This window comes from Lactuca serriola, chromosome 5, assembly GCF_051521515.1.
Source record: "Lactuca serriola cultivar US96UC23 chromosome 5, Lser_US96UC23_V15, whole genome shotgun sequence".
Taxonomy (NCBI): domain Eukaryota; kingdom Viridiplantae; phylum Streptophyta; class Magnoliopsida; order Asterales; family Asteraceae; genus Lactuca; species Lactuca serriola.
The window spans coordinates 261543029-261561387 of NC_136412.1; positions in this window are offsets into that span (position 1 = coordinate 261543029).

Here is an 18359-nt window from a genome sequence, read left to right on the forward strand (position 1 = left end):
CAGTTTGGGAACAAAGGATGTTCTAGTTGTTGCAGCTTAGCCATGGGCAAGTGAGTTAGTGAGCGTGACAGGGTTTCAGACTCAGAAGGACATGATTTCCAAGAGGTTGCAGATGCGAGATCGATTTGGAGGACTTTCAGAAGAGAGGTTCGTGCTAGGTGCGTATAGTAGAGGGTCTTGGGAGGAGACCCATGACTTCTGATAATCGGGTGAAAGGCCAGCTGGGCCTGAGTCAGTGCAGCACGTATGGGAAAGTACACAAGGGAGTTTGTCACTCCAAGGGTTTAGGCTAGTACAGGTGTGGTAGGGTTGCTCATGTCAGCAGAAGGTGATCAGTATTCCTCCAGATGTTACGGGTATGTCATCTTCTATTGCTACTAGATGGATGTTGGGGATACGTATCACCTTGGGATTGTGAGTGAGTTTGGATAAGTCAGATCTCAAGGCGGTTTTCGGCTAGTGTCTAGGTTATCAAGGATCATATATTCCATCCTGCATGTCGAAAAGTCCTTGATGAACCCACAAAGGGACGCACCTTGCGGAGTGGGTCCCACGTGTACCGTTATCATTCCGGATCTTTGGTGGGATCTATGAGGGAGTATTATTTAAAGGATATTCGGTCAGGGTTAGAACGATAGTTCTCCAGTGAAGTCAACATTTAGTGGTTCTATCCTGGTTCAAGTATTTTCGACAGTTGTCTATGGAAGAACTTTGGAGTTCAAGGCACTACCGTTGCTAGGACAGAGCTGGTGACTTGAAGAGGGTACTATCAGTTGCGGGTGTTAGATGCATAAGTGGTTAGTCATTGGATGTTCAAGAGAATTGTATTTACGCATGGGCTGTGTTCGGTTAGAGTTCAATGGTACTGCATGATTGGGAGTGGGAACGAGGATTCGCCAGCCAGAGTGAAGATTGAGGCCTTCAATTAACAGCATGTGAGATAGATTGAGGTGTCAGATTGGAGCTGATTTCCAGAGTACTCTTCACGATTTCAGAGGATGAACAATCTTAAAGTTTGACTGGTAATTGATCGTTAGCATTGATAAGCACAGGTTGTCATTAGTGGTATATTGGAAAGCGAGAAGGATTGGGAATCCTTCAATTCTCATGTACCATGAAGACTTAGTCGATTCTAAGTGGGGGAGAGACTTTTGTAAAGTTCTCTAAATGTGAGTTCTGGTTGCACGAGGTGCAATCTCTTGGGCACCTTGTCAACCAGAAGGGTATTCTGGTCGATCCGGCCAAGATAAAGGCCATGATGCAGTGGGAGACTCCGAGGTCTCCAACAGAGATTCGGAGTTTCTTGGGTCTAGCGGGTTAATACCGGAGATTTGTATGAGACTTCTCCGAGATTGCAATTCCTTTGACCCGACTGACCAAGAAGTCGGTGGGCTTTCACTGGGAGCCTGAGCAGCAGGCAACCTTCAAGACTCTTAGACAACAGGTTTCGGGAACCAAGTTAGAGCTCTAGTTAGAACTCGAGTTTAGTTGTGTGTTAGGTCGAGTGCATGTTCGACCGGTATGGAAAGTGTTGTAAGACTACGGGGGTAGCCGTATCATTCACTAGCAATCATGTAGTATGGAAAGTGTTGTAAGACTACGGGGGTAGCTGTAGCATTCACTAGCAGTTAGTAGCATATAAGTGTTGTAAGTCTGCGGGTGTAGCCATAGCATTAACAAGGTTAGTAGATAGTGCTAGAGTGATGTAAGACTGTGGGTGTAGCCGCATCATTCACTAGGTTGGTAGATAGCTTGAACGCGTTGTTAGGACGTGGAAAGAACAGGAGTACCCACCACTTTGGATGCAACAGTGAGGATATGGAAATTCACGGATTGGATTATGGATTTCCCCAGAGGGGTTAGATCTGGTTAAGCCAGTGATAAGATGTTAGGAACGTCACTACAGTTATTAGATTAGGGAAGCAACAGAATGTTTAAGGACGTGTGAGATAAGGCTACTATTGTTAGGTAGCAATCACTTTCAGCCTTGGATTTGATGATGACAAGATTCGACGAATGGACCCGATCAGTTAGATCAGAAGGTTGTTAGAGCCTCAATGGCATGATAACTAGTGGCAACTGGTTCCAAAGAAGGATTTGGTTCGGAAGTCGTGTGATGTGACTAAGTGGGAGTCCTTTGGCTCCGAAGCCGGGCCAGAACCCGATAATTCAGATGGTTCGTGAACGAATTAAGACTAGGCAGGTCTCGTTAGATTTTGGAAAGCAGCCATGTGGCAACATACTGCTTCAAGCAGTTTAGTGTTCGGGCAGTTTCAACATTTGGGCAACATTAGTATTTGTGTTCTAGGCTACAAGTTCGGACGAAATACCAGATTGCTTGGGTTATGCTAAATGACCTACATGGATAATTAGGTCTGCGATTTTAGTTTTCTAGTGGGAACCATAGGTTATTAGAATTTGAGTCGTCAGTTGAGGGATAAACGGATTAGATTCAACAATAATGATCCATTATGAATGGTCTGTCAGGGATTCAGACCGTCTCAAGACAACGGATTTTAGATGGAGTAGATGTGATCTTATTGCGACAAATTCATTAATATGAGAATTTTAGGTATTGTGTAGATTGGTCACGGTTACCCTGGGAAGGCCAGGGTGTGCCCAGGATTGTGGCCATGATACTTGAGTGGTTAGCGTGTAAGGGATGGTAAGAAATCATTTTGAGGACGGAATCTAATTTAAGTGGGGGAGAGTTGTAACACCCGTTTAATTATTAGATAAATAAATAAATTAATGAATGAATAGTAGCCCTAAAATAATTAATTGAATGTTTAGGGGTTAAAAATCTAATTTATGGATTAATTATAAAGAATTTTTGATGTCAGGGGCTCCATGGTAATTATCATATTTAATTTGAAGAAGATTTCCAAAGCTAGGGTAGAAAGGGTAAATATTGGACTAAAGTTGGAAAGGCTTGGTGGGGGAGGGACTAAACTTGTTAAAAAGGATGACAGTTTGATATTGAGCACGGGACTTGAACCCGACAATCCTCCTTCCCGTTTTAAGGTAGCAACTTCCCAAACCCTAACCCTAATCATAATCATCAGCCGCCACCTTATACTTCCTAGTCGCCGGCCGCTATCACCACTCATCTAGTTCGTGTTTCCGACCAGCTTGAGGCCGCCAAGCGAACACCGGACAGCGTTCGTTGTCATCCAGTTCCTGACGAAGACGAATGCTGCTATCCTCTATCCTCCTGTTGCCGCCTTCATGTCCGGTGGAGGCGAGATTTTGAGTCGTTGTCGTGGTCGAGATTTCTCAACCGCTAATGGAAGCCGTAACCATAGCCATGAAGTGCGATGCTACTGTTGCCCTTCGACGATGATGGACGAAGATGAGCGCCTTCGTGGTGTGGTTGCTGGAGGCATAACCAAATCGTGAAGATGCCGCCGCTAGTTACTGTTACGTCGTCTCGGGTCCACTGCTGCCGTTAGCCGCTTCTGTGATGCCTTCGAGCTCAATCCATCGCCGCCATGTGGCTGTTATCGTTAATCTTGTCACCAGCCGCCATTCCTTCCACTTTCCGGTGTCGTTGCCATCGTGAAATAGCTCTCACCGCCACCATGAGCCACCAGGTGGGTGGCTAGAGTGTAGTCTGTATTTTGGAGTGCATGTGTGTGTATTTTGTGTGGCTGGGAAAACCACCAGTTTAGGGTGGTGGCTGCAGCCACCGACCGCCGTGTCGGGTGGCGGTGTGCTTGCCTCGTTGAGTTCCATTCGTTTAGGGTGCTTGAAACCCTAATGGGCCTTGTAAGCTCTAATGGACCCTAATTGACCCAAATAAAACCCTAATGGGCTTAATGATATTCTAGTGGGCCTAATAGTCCCAATAAATCCCTAATTGACCTAAAAGCCCAACAAATTGATAAATGGGCTAATACTTGGAATGTAAACCCTAATTAGGGTTCGGAAAACCCTAATTTGGGGATTTAACCGGGACACACAAGAATTATTTAATAACTTGAGATATTAAATAATAATCATTGGCAAAGATTAATCTAAGGAATATTAGACTTAATGAATTAAGTCCTTAGAGGGTTAAGTCCTTAATGGGTTAAGTGAGAAACACTTAACCCTAATCATCATTTTATGAAAAACCCTAATTTCACTTGGGTTTAGTGTTGGCCCTTTCTATTGGGCCTGGATGATTAGGTTATTAATCAACCATCCAAGATCAAGCAAATAGACTAGAATAATTATTGGGCTTTAAGGTAAGACCCATATGAGGAGTTTGGCGTAATTTGGAAAATTGGGCCATAGATGGGCCATAATTTGGGCCTTTATGATTATGTGATATTGGGCCATTAGAATGTTGAATGTTGGATTGGACTAAATGGTTGGGCCTTAGAATAACACTATGTAAAGGCTTGGGCCTAATTTGGAAAATTGGGCCATATGTTGGGCTTTGACTCATAGTTGACTTTTGGGCCTTTGGATTGGGCCTTGGGCTTGAATAAAGCTAAGTTAGGGGTAAAGTAGTATTTACTATTTACCCCCAAGTATGTATTTATGGTTATGTATTGGAACCCCATTTATTAATTGGGTGATGTTTTGATATTGATAGTTCGGGAATCTGTCAACCAGCAACTAGGATTGTTTCTACTGGACTTCAGCAGTGTGAGGTGAGTTGCCTTCCAGTAGGAGTGGGTCTACGGACACAATGCCGAACTACTAGTAGGAATTGTTTGTTAGATGATTGTCTTTGTGATAATTATCTGGTGTGTTGTTATCTGATACGCTTCATGTGTTAGGATGCTATGAAATATCATAAACTCCAAATTAGCAAAAGAGATTTGGGATGTTCTAAAAGACTTAAATGAGGGCACAGAACAAGCTCAAGATAAGAAGCTCACAACTACACTCAATGAGCTCAACAATTTCAAAGCTCATAGTGGCGAAAGTTTAGAAGACTCCTTCAAAAGGTTCAACCTGATTGTCACTAAGTTATCTAATGATGGCATGGTCCGAAGCAACCATGAGACAATTCTTCAGTTTCTCAATGGTTTGGGAAGACACTGGACGACTGCTAAGATGATAGTCCAAGGATATAGAAATATCTATTCTTTATCTCTTTACAAGCTCTAAGGTCAACTGCAAGCACAAGAATCCACTGTACTCAAAGAATGTGTTGACTTCAGAGGACCACTCGCTTTCATAGCACAAGCTCCACATACTCAATCTTATCGATTTTACTCTCCCTCGTATGAAAATCCTCCACAGTCATACGAAGCTGACTAAAAATATGATGATGAAGAAGAATTTCAGAATGCTATTGCTCTTGTTGGCCAACAGTTCAACTGGCTACCACCTCCTTCTTTTTGTAAAAATCAGCAGTTCAACAGACCTCCATTCAACCGCAACTTCAATAATCACTCTCGATATCCCAAGAATCCTCACCCACCACCACAACCTAAGACCACTCAACCTAAAGAGGCACCGAAGCCCATCAATCCAACTGACTCCAATACCTCGTCAGAAGATAAAAGTGATGTTGTAATCTATAATAAATGCAACAAGGAGAATCACTTTGCAAAAGACTGCAAAGCTAACATAGTGAAAGATAGAGCATTCTACCTGAGGATGGCTCAAGAATCGGAGGAAAAAGAAAAAGCAAGGGCATATGTAGCTCATATAAAAAGGGACCATCAATCCTGGTCATCTGGAGATGAAGATGAAGGCATCAGCAACATCAAAGGAAAAGGCAAGATTTGCATGCTGGCAACTGTGAATGATGATAGGTCTACGAAGCTGGAAAATAAATATTGCTACCCCCAAACCAGACGGCGGAAACGTCCGGGGGTGGAGGACATCATTTGTAGTATCACAATACATGCATCATAGTAATCAAAGTACAAACAACCATTGTACTTAAAAGTATAAGTATTTACATGTGTTCGATTATTGTATATTGAAACCAAAATAGTTATACAAAAGAAGAAGATATGACTCATAATGGCTCCATCTTCTCAAAACGCTCGGGGAGTAGCTGTTATTATTTCTCTGAGAATACAAGTAATTTGAAAATAGAGTATCAACAATAAGTTGAGTGAGTACATAAGTCTTTATGTTTGAAAGGATGTCTTTGTATCTTGAATATGAAAACTGTTCCAGAAAATCCGATATTTTTTGTTGTATATGAAAAGTAGTTTTATTCCCATAATACCGTTCTATTTTGTAAACCAATGTTATGTATTTGTAAAACTTGTAACTGAGAGTGTGCCTGACTTCAGCAGCTGTTATTCAAACGCTTTGTAAACTGGTACTTTGAAGATGTACTTACATTTAGGTTTTTATACACTAACGTGTTGTTAATATCTTTTTAATAAGTTATTATAACCATACTAAGACATGATCGCCTGAAACAAACGCTTTGTTGGTGTTTAAACTGTTGATAACAATTGCCACTCATTGGTGTGTATGCTTGACTGTAGCTAGCAGCCTGAGTGCGGGGTTGTCAATCCCGATATAGATCTATACACAACATGTTTCAATCCCCGGGCTGGAGATTCTGGTTATAATGTCAGGGCTTTACCTTGGTTGTCTAAAATGAATTAAACAACCTGAATTGAATGTATAAAAAAAAACATATAAACGTTACATGTATATTAGTTATGAAAACCCAATCATTCTGAAATAAATGATTGACAGTATGTTCTTGAATTAGTATTCCAAGCATGTATTTGACAAATGTAAACCCTTGATTTGTTCCGAATCAAAACCCTTGTTTCTTGTAAAACAATGTATTCTAGTATACTTGAATCATGAATTATTGTTCTATGTATCATAAATTATAACTATTATAATTTATATGTACTGTATGAATTGGTACTTGACTATTTTTGCATGTAATCCTTTGATCAACATATTAAAAAGGGTAATTAAACTGATGAAATAACTTTTATATTTATATACATATAAAATTTTATATATAAGTAAAATTTAAACGACCTTCAGACAAATAACCGGTACTATAAGTCCACATCCAAACAAGGAAAATGACCTAGAATGAGTTATTACTCCTAAGTCTTTTAAATCTTATATATATATATATATATATATATATATATATATATATATATATATATATATATATATATATATATATATATTGGGAAAAATATAAGTTTATAAAAAAGTTCAATATTTGGAGTATTTTTGATGCTTGAAAATTGTTTTATCGTGATTTGAAATCATTTATTTATAACACAAAGTTCTTGTGTTATACTTGTATTCCCCCCCTTAAAATAGTAGATATTATGAAAATACGGGGGTATGAACTCACTTGATAGGTGGTGAATCGGACATGGTTTCGTTTCCCAGAATGGAGTTTATTTTCCGAGAACCGGCTCAAACCGGGCAGAGTTCTGACTGGAGAGAGGTTAAAATCTCGGGAATCTCGGACTTTGAGGCATTCTTAGGGTTGGAGACTTGATACCGGGGTTTTAGGGGTTGTATATAAGCTTATGGGAGTGGAAAATATGAAAGAGGGTGAAATTTAGGGTGAAAAATCTAAAATAATTCGGAACCCTCGCATGCCTTATATAGGCCGAAGCTTCGAACCCGAGGCCATGCAAGATTGATGCGTGTCGGATAGGTTGCGAAGGAATGGGGCTCGGTTTGGACAGCAGGCTCGCAGGTGGTAGGTTCGGACTGGACCGAACTTTGGTCAAATAGGAGAAGGGCACGTACGAAGGGGGTGTCCGAGGGTGATGTCCGGGGTGTCTCTGGTGTGTCTCATGGGAGGTTGTCCGAAGATGAGTGGACCGCGGAGGTGGTCGTATCAGAAGGTGTCGCGCAAGGCTGCGGTCCAATCAGCAGATGACACGTGCGAGGATGACATGGCCGGGTACCGTTCATGCGAAAATGCCCGGTTTTCAATATTTTCTCGATTTTTGAGCCAAAAACTTGTAAAATTCATAACTTTTGCATACGAACTCTGTTTTTGACGTTCTTTATATGCATACGTAGGTAAAATTATACTCTACGACTTTCGTTTTGACTTCGTCGGATAATTTTAAATTTGATTTTTAATATTATTATTTTTAACATACCGGGACAGGAAAATCTGTTAAAAATTCATAACTTGTTCATCCGATGTCTGTGTTTGTTTGTCTTTTAACCGTTGTACTACTAATGACGAGACCTTTAATTCACTTTTAGTTCGTGTCGGCTAAAAATCACTCGATATTTATTTTGAGTTTTTAGTTGTACACTACTATACTAAAACTTAGAAAAATCATAACTTTGTCATACGAAGTTAGATTTTTGCATTCTTTTTATGAAAGTTTTCGGTTTAACATAAGCTACAACTTTCATTGAGATTGTTAAGGCTAAGAAGCCTTTTATTGAAAATTCAGTTTTTACACTTAACAGTGTTTTGCCAATTTTGTCGCGGATCTTCTATTGGTTATAACTTCTTCGTTATAACTCGGATTTTAGTGTTCTTTATATTTTTGGAAACCTTGTTAGAGTCTATACCACTTGGTTCATCCCAATCGAGATTATATAATAATTTATTTTTGAGGGTTAATTATGTAAATATACACAGTATGCTAAAATTTCTCTTTATTATTTTAAAAAGAAATACAAATTGACCTACACTATTACATAGGTTTGAAATAACGATTTGTTAGATTATGCCCCCATTAGAGAGAATTTCGTCCCAAAATTTGCATTACAGATAGAGTAGGGAAAAAGATGTGGATATTTCTGTTGCATTTGATTCTCCCACTCCCAAGTGAATTCAGGTCCCCGTTTTGTATTCCAGCAAACCTTCACTATTTGGATACAACTTTGTTTGGTTTCTTAACTTCCCTTTCTAGTATGTCTACGGGTTCTTCTGCAAAATTGAGGCTCTCGTTTAACTCGATTTCCTCGAGTGCTATCACAAGAGTCTTGTCGGATAGACACTTTTTCAAGTTCGAAACGTGGAAGGTAGGATGAATGTTACTTAGTTCTTGGGGTAATCGAAGTTTGTAAGATAGAGGGCCGGCTCAAGCAAGAATCTCGAATGGTTCTATGTACCTTGGATTCAGTTTGTCACGCTTTCCAAAGTGTATCATGCCTTTCCAGGGTGAGACCTTTGACAAAACACAGTCACCAACCTGGAATTCCAAGGGTTTTCTCCTTCTGCCAGCGTAGCTTTTCTGTCTATCTCTGGAAGCTTTAAGTCGCTTCCAAATTTGTACGATCTTCTCGGTAGTTTCTCGAATAATTTCTGGACCAGTGAGAGCACCGTCAGGAGTTTGACTTCTAGCTAGCTACATGTCACCTACTTCAGCCCATCACAGAGGGGATTTGCACTTGTGGCCATAGAGGGCTTCGAATGGAGTAGCCTTTATGCTAGTGTGATAACTGTTGTTATAAGAGAACTCAACAAGGGGTAAATAAATATCACATGCCTTTCCAAAGTCTATCACGCAAGCTCGTAACATATCTTGTAATGTTTGAATCATCCTCTCACTTTATCCGTCGGTTTGTGGATGGTAGGCTGTACTCATGTCCAACCTAGTTCCCAAAGAGTTGACTTCATGTGTCTTTAGTTGTCTTGAGGGGATAATGACTTAGGAGGGTAATAATGTTTCTCATTTGTTCATTTTAGGTCCTTAACGTTTTTTTGTGTATATTACACCATTAAGGTTCTAATAACCGTTTATATATAGTCATTTAACCGGCTTCTTCCTGTTAAACCATTATGTGGATGATTAGTTAACATTATTAAGGCGTTGCGTGTGTATTTATCTCCATAAATTAGGGTAGGACAAATCCCCCATCTCTATCTCTTCACTCTCACTGTTCTTTCTTCGAGCAACCCCGATCAGATTAGATGGCTAAAGATGATGCATTGGTCGTTGAAGTCCAGTACAACGGGCACTTCTTCCTGAGGCCATTTACGTATTTTGATCCAGATAAAAAGGATATAAGGTACGCCGATTTCAAGGACAAAGGGTATTCTGAATTCATTGCTCACCTAGAGCTGATTACTAGAAGGATGTGCAAAGATGTATACTATTGTCCAGACGGCCAAACATTGTGTCAAGGATTTGCCACATTGCAAAACAATTGTGATGATCATGAATTTCTTGAGTATCTTCATGAAAAAAAGAAAGTAACTGTGTATGTGGACCATATGCGTGAACCCCTGTTTGACTGGATTGAAATGGAAGAGCCTGAAGTCGAAGATGATACCAACTCAAACGAAGATGAAGTTGATGTAATAGATAAAGAGGTTTGGGAACACGAGATGGATGATGAGGAGTTTTCTATGAAAAGGGCAAGATCTAGTATTCAAGGTATGCAGAAGAAAGACATGTTTTTGAACAAACTTTGCCCAAATGATGAAGAGGAAGAAGATCCTACTGCTGAGCAACTACCTCCTGTATACCTTGTGCAGAATTCTGAGCAAGAATGGGATCAAATGGCTCCTGTGTTAGGTATGAAATTCACCAATCCTAGTGAACTCAAACATTGTCTTACCAACTATGCTATTAAGCATGGTTATGATTTGTGGTATGAAAAGAATGATAAAAACAGACTTTTAGTGAAGTGTTGCAAAGGTAAAGAACCTACATGTCCTTTTAGGTTATGGGCTTCTTGGATGCAAGAGGAAAGGACTTTTCAGATAAAGTCACTTAAATCAACTCATAACTGTGGTAGAGTTTTTAAAATAGGCTTAGTGGCTTACAAGTAGGTAGGGAAACAATTTTTCAATCTACTTATAGAAAACCCCAAGCTTAGTTTGAGGAAGATGAAAGCTCAAATCTCAAACACATACAACATCATAGTTAGCATTGGACAATGTAGAAATGCAAAAAAGTTTGCTTTGTCTGAGATTGAAGGCACTCTGAAAGAGCATTATAGTAGGTTGTGGGACTATAGCATTGAAATCAAAAGAGCTAATCCAGGATCAACTGTAAGCATGGAAGTGGACAATATGCCTGATGGAAGTACAATGTTCAAACGGTTCTATATATGCTTCAGAGGTGTAAGAGATGGTTGGGTAGAGGGGTGTAGAAGAGTCATTGGGATTGATGGATGCTTTCTCAAAGGAATTTGCAAGGGTGAACTCTTAGCTGCAGTGGGTAGGGATTCCAATAATCACATGTTCCGTATAGCTTGGGCTGTTGTAACTGTTGAGGACAAAGAAACATGGAAATGGTTCCTTGATCTACTGATGGATGATATTGAAAGAGGCAATGGAAATGGACTTACTATTCTCTCTGATGGACACAAGGTACTACTCATGTTTACTCTTAACTTTATAGTTTAATAATTATTTAACTTTGTAAATTGGGCAGGGTTTAATTGAAGCTATCAAGGAAAGGGTTCCTCATGCTGAGCACAGATTATGTGCTAGGCACATACTAGCCAACTTCAACACAAGGTTCAAACGTGAGCATTTTATCAAGCCTTTTTGGAAGGCTGTGAAGGCTACCACAAAACAGAAACATGAAGCTGCTATGAAAGAGATCAAGGAATTAGATAGTAGGGCATTTGATTGTCTCATGGAGAGGGACCCTAAATGTTATTGTAGGGCTTTTCAAGTAGAAGGGGTATTCTGTGATGCTATTGAAAATGGAATTTCAGAGAGTTTTAATGCTGAAATAGTTGAGGCTAGACATAAACCAATAATAGCAATGTTGGAGGATATCAGGGTTTATGTGATGCAGAGGTTATACTATCAGAGGACTAAGGGAGAGTCTTGGGATTTAACTATATGCCCATCCATTAGGAAGAAAATAGTAGATTTGAAGGACATACAGAGGTAAGAATGTTTGTATTTACTTGTTATTTAGCATAAATATACATTTGTTCATGTGGTCTTACTTGTTTAATGTTTATGTACAGATTCTGGGCAGTGTACCCTTGTGGATATCAACAATTTGAGGTGGTGTTATGTAATGATAGGTATGCAGTTGACCTGATCAGAAGGACTTGTGGATGTAGGAGATGGCAGTTGACTGGCATACCTTGTGTACATGGATTGGCTGCAATTTCATCCATGAACTTGAACTCAGAGGATTATGTAGCTAGTTGTTACAGTAAGGCAACTTATCTCAACTGCTATAAATATATTATTCATCCTTTGAATGATAGCTCTCTGTGGACACAAAGTGACTACACAAAGCCTTTACCCCCAAAGAGTAGAAGGCTACCTGGAAGTCCATCTACTAAGAGGAGAAAAAGTGCAGCAGAAAGGGAGATATCAAGCACACACACAATATCAAGAGTAAAGCAGGTGCAAAAGTGTTCAATCTGCTATGTTAGTGGGCATAACAAAAAAGGGTGCCCAACAAAAAAAAATCCAACCACAGGTGATCCGGATCCAGCATCTTCAACTCCAGCTCCAATTCCAACTCCAAGATCAACTCCAATTGCAACTCCAATTCCAACTCCAATTCCAACTCCAGCTCCAACTTCAACTCCAATTCCAACTCCAATTCCAACTTCAACTCCAATTCCAACTTCAATTCCAACTCCAATTCCAACTCCAATTCGAACTTCAACTCTAATTCAAACTCCAAGATCCACCCCAATTCCAACTCCAGCTCTAATTCCAACTTCTGCAAATCCACATCCAACTCCAAGATCCACTCTTGCAACTCCACAACAAAGGCAAAGATCTACTTCTGCAAGACCATTTCATAGAGCAGTTCAAGTGAGGAAGAGGAAAGCTTCTGAAAGAATCACCAAGCAGTGCCTGAGGAGAAAAGTGGTGACCAAGGATGGTAGTGGTTGTAGCTCAAGGAAACGTATAGATCTAGGTTGATTGTAGGTTTTATGTTGTAATGTTTTGTTTTCTTATGTATGCATGTGGGGTGTTAGGTAGGCATGTGAGGGTGGAATCTTTTGATATTAAATGTGATGTTGTACTAGACTAAGGGACAAAACACTCCAGCTTTTGATGCTCTTTTGATGGTGAATGGGAACACCTTTTTAAGAGTGTTTGTTTGTTACAATATTACCCTTTAATATATTTTCTGTTTAAATCTATTAACTGCATCTGTTTAAATCTTTTAACTGCATCTTGGTTGTTGAATTTGGCTGTATCTTTTACTTTGCAGATGTTGACAATTTGGTTGTATATTTTTTCTGTTGAATCATCTTGGTTCATTACATTATGTTCAATTTGGTTGTTCATTATAATTATTGTTGACAATACTACGCTTCATTATAATTATTGGTTGATTATATAATTAACTGCTTCATTATAATCATTGTTGACAATATTACCCTTTAATATAGTTAACTGCTTCATTATAATTGTTGTTGACAATATTACCCTTTAATATAGTTAACTGTTTCATTATAATTATTGTTGACAATATTACCCTTTAATATAGTTAACTGCTTCATTATAACTGTTGTTGACAATACTACCCTTTAATATAATTAACTGCTTCATTATAATTGTTGTTGACAATATTACCCTTCAATGTTGAATCATACACTTTAAAGTGGTGTTTGTATTACAATGATAGATTTCATTACCAAAAGCTTCATTTGCATTCATACATATGATTTCATTACATTATGGGTACCCTTACAATCAAAATAACAAAATTATGGGTACCCTTTATATTCAAAAGATGTCTACTGCATCATAACCCCATTCAAAATAACTTAACAAAGAACAAGACAAACAACACAATCAATGCTACTTTATGGTGATGCATCTTCTTCTTCATTTCATTCAACTCATATCTAAGACCAAAAATCTCCTCTGTGACCGGATCTTCAGCAACCCATTCCCAAAATCCACATTTTCTCCCTACTCTCAATAAAAAATGAAAATAAAACAAAGCTTTAGGATAAATGTCATAACTTACACACTTATAATAGAGATTTAAAGAGAAAAGCTTCAATCTTAAAAATTGGACATTACCAACGAATTAGGGCATGTTCTGAATCTTTTCCCTGGATTTTGTGGTGTAGTGGATACTCGAATCCGAGTAGGGAGCCCACAGTAGCACATGATTCGGTTGTTTGAGGTCGAGGTAAAGGAGGCTTGCGACAACATCTTCTTCTCTTCTTCTTCAACTCTTCAAATTAGGGCACAAGAAATATGGGACCTTATGCGAATCTGGTAGTTATAGCCATGCCACCGAACACGTAAGATGCCAACTAAGCAAAACAGGAAGAAGCCGGTTAAATGACTATATATAAACGGTTATTAGAACCTTAATGGTGTAATATACACAAAAAAAACGTTAAGGACCTAAAATGAACAAATGAGAAACGTTATTACCCTCCTAAGTCATTATCCCTTGTCTTGAGGCATAGGATATAACCTTTCCTCTTTGCATAAGAACACATCCAAGCCCTTGATTAGAAGCATCAGAGTACACTACGAAATCCTCTGTCCCTTCAGGGAGAGACAGGATCGGTGCACTGCACAAAGCTTGCTTCAACGTTTGGAACGATATTTCTTGCTTTTCTCCCCAGCTAAAGGTTACACCCTTTTGGGTCAGGGTAGTAAGAGACTTAGCTATTCGAGAGAAATTTTGAATGAATCTACGATAATAGCCAGCAAGACCTAAGAATTGACGGATTTATGTAGGTGTTTTCGTTGTTGAACAGTTTTCAATTGCCTTTACTTTGGAAGGGTCAACGTGTATTCCTTCTGAACTGATCACGTGACCTAGGAAATCTACCTTCCTGATCCAAAATTCACACTTTGGAAACTTCGTATAGGGCTTCTCTGATCTAAGAGTTTGTAATATTTGATGAAGATGTTGGCCATGTTCCTCTTTTATTTTTGAGTAGATAAGGATGTCTTCAATGAAGACTACAATGAATTTATCTAGGAATGGATGACACACTCTGTTCATTTGGTCCATGAACACTGCAGGTGCATTCATCATTCCGAATGGCATCACTATAAACTCGTAATGACCATAACGAGTTCTGAACGTGATTTTGGGAATGTCTTCCTCCAAAATTTGTAACTAGTGATACCCGGATCTTAAGTCTATCTTCGAGAAGTAGTTCGCACCTTGAAGTTGGTTGAACAGATCATCAATGCGAGGCATAGGGTATCAATTCTTGATGGTAAGTTTATTCAGCTCGCGGTAGTCTATACACATGCAGAATGATCCATCCTTCTTCTTTACGAACAAAACCGGTGCTCGTTAGGGTGAGAAGCTTGGTCTTATGAAACGTTTGCTTAGGAGTTCGTTAAGCTGGTTGGATAATTCCTACATTTCAGAAGGTGCAAGATGATAGCGAGATTTGGCTACAGGGGTAGCTTCTGGGATTAAGTCAATTCGGAATTCGACTTGTCGTTCGGGAGGTACCCCTGGAAGATCATCGGAAAATACATCGGGAAAGTTGTACACCTCGGGAATGCTCTTGATGTCTTTCACTTCTTGCTTTTTGTCTACCACGTGAGCTAAGAATGCATAGTACTCCTTGCGAAGGTATTTATGTGCCTTGATGCAAGAAATAATCTGAAGGTTCGTTTCGGGTTTGTCGCCGTAAATAACATGAGTTTCATTAGTTGGTAAGTTCAAGTGAATAGCTCTTTCATAGCATAGGATGTCGGCATGGTTAGGGCACAACCAATCCATACCTATTATGATATCAAAACTTTTGATAGAGACCGGAATAAGGTCTATTGGGAAAGACAAGTAATTTAAGGTAAGGGTACATCCTATGTATATATCATTGGTGGGTTCGGATTTCCCATTAGCCATTTCTACTGTGAAAGTTTCATTTAGTGGTTGGGAGTTCAGAATTAGTAGATGTTTAAACTTATGGCTCATGAAGCTCCTCTCAGCGCCACAATAAAAAGGAATGCATGCATAAGTATTGTTGAGAAGGAACGTACCCATGACCACTGCAGGGTCTGCACCGCTTCTTCGTGACCCAGTGCTAAAATTCTCCCAACCCCACCGGCATTTACAGCTTTTGGACAATCTCTCTTGAAATGCCCCACATCACCGCATTGGTAGCATGCTTGACCTACTCCAACGGTAGGTATTTGGTTAAGGGGTTGAAGTGGTGTTCTACAGAATTGAGCAGTATGCCCTTTCCTGTTGCAGTTACGACACTACATATCTTGGCAATTTCCGATGTGGTGAAAATTGCACTTGTTGCATTTAGGGAGGCTACCAGCATAGGGTTTAGTTGGTGCTGGGTTGTTAGGGGAAACAGCCGGCACAATAGCAGGCATGGTAGCAGGTACAGTAGTGGCATGGACTGCCACTATTTGTTGTTTCTTTGAAGGTTTTAGAGGAGATTTGCCCTTCCTTTTGTTCCAACCTTTCTTGTTGTTGTTGTTGTTGTTCTCCCTAGGTTGTTTTGGGGCAGTAACCACATAGTTTTGACGATTTTCGTGGTCAATAAGTGAATGTGCCAGTTCCTTGGCACTATCAAAGGTAATAGGCCTAGATGCAATGACACTTTCCTGTATCTGGGGCTACAGTCCCCAAATATACCTTTCAATCTTTTTGCTCTCTAGAGAAACCATTTCTGGACACAGAATTGCCAAGTCACAGAATCGATTCGTGTAAGTTGTTATGTCTGCACCGGCCATGGTAAGTCCCTAGAGTTCTTGCTCCAGTTTTTGAATTTCCCATCGCGGACAGTATTCCCGCATCAACATGGTTTTTAGGTTTTCGCAGCTTATAGTATTCGCCACTATCAAAGTCAGTGACTTAACATGGCCATTCCACCATGTTAGGGCTCTATCTGAAAAAGTACATGCAACATTTTTAACTTTGCTACCCTCTGGACAGGAGCAAATTTCAAAGATTGCTTCTGTCTTCTCAATCGAATCCCTTAAACCCATCACTCCTTCAATTCCATTAAAGGTCTTCGGTTTGGCATTCGAGAAGTCTTTATAACTGCACTCTCGCGAGTGCTAATGACCCTCGACATGGTTAGAAGGATGTGCACCAGCTCCCGACCCACTAGCACCAGGAGTATTAATATGAGACATGGCAGCGGCTACAACTGTTGTGACTGCTGCTTGAAACATAGCAGCATCGAATTGAGGAGGTGGTGGTGGAGGTGGCATCGGTGCTTTATTTTCATTGTTACGTCTTGGATTTCTACGAGGAGGCATCTTTTTCTATAAAAGTCAATAGATAAAAAAGATAGTGAGATATCAAGAATGAATATGAATTTGATATCTCTTAACTTAAACACTTAATTCAACAAGAATCTTGTAAAGAATTGGAAATAGATGTCCACTGCAAGTACAACTTGTAACAGGATAATATAAAATGGAGCGGTTATTTTTCAAAGAGTATGAAAATACATTTCAATTGTGTTGGTGTATTAAGTATATGTAATCTGGATACTTGACCTTAAAGCGGTCTATAATATACCACAATACTGTGAAAGCATTGACATCAAACCGACCTACCAAAAAAAAATTTCGCGGTCGTATTGAAAAGTATGAAAAATAACACTGGAACATATCTGTAATCCAAAACTTTGGAATGGAATGTTTATGAAAATTGTAATAACTCTTGTTGAAGTAAAGTGCTTATTATTTATTGATACTTGATTTTGTACATATCATGAAAGTAGTCTATACATTCAGTATATTAAACTAGAAAGTAGAAGTAGTGTAAACACTAGTTGCGGTGGTTGCTGGGTTCTGCCTCATCCTGCGTCTTCCAATGCCTTTCTTGTGCAGCTTGATTCTCTCTCAACTCCCTTATCTCGGATTGAGTAGCATTAAGTTGCCTTTGAAGGGCTTCAGTATGATCCAGGGTGTCGTCCTGCATTTCATCAAGACGAAGGATATCTGCAGTGTTAGCCTGCGCAATCGTATTCACTTGTAGGATTCGATTGATCGAAATACTTGATTGATCGAATTGTCGGGCTATTCGGTTTACTATAACTGGAAGAGCTCTATCGGCTGTTCCTCCTCTAGAAACGTTATAGAAACCTCTTTCCATTCCGTAAGGAGGGTGTTGGCCGTCTTGCCGACTCCAATGGTTTATATATTGGCCCCTCTCGGGTATGGGTTCTGCTTTGTCTTGTCTCAGGGGACGTAACCCAGAGTTGCAGACTGGTGGCTCCGTATCCGTACCACTTAATTTGCTGTCCTCAAATGGTTCTTCATCTGAGTCTTCTTCTGGATCCTCCGATACCCATCCTTCAATTCCATGATTTGGAAAATAAGGGTCCCCTGGTGGAGAATATCCTACCATTGTGTCTGTATGAGATAAGGTCATGAGAAATGCCTGAAACACAAAGGCATATCGATGTTAAAAATATTCTTATAGTATTTTATGTTCTGTTCTAGAGTTTCTTCTGTAGTTGGTAAGTTTTAGAAATGTAACAACACTACTATCACTCCCAAACACATGTTGGTCATATCTAAA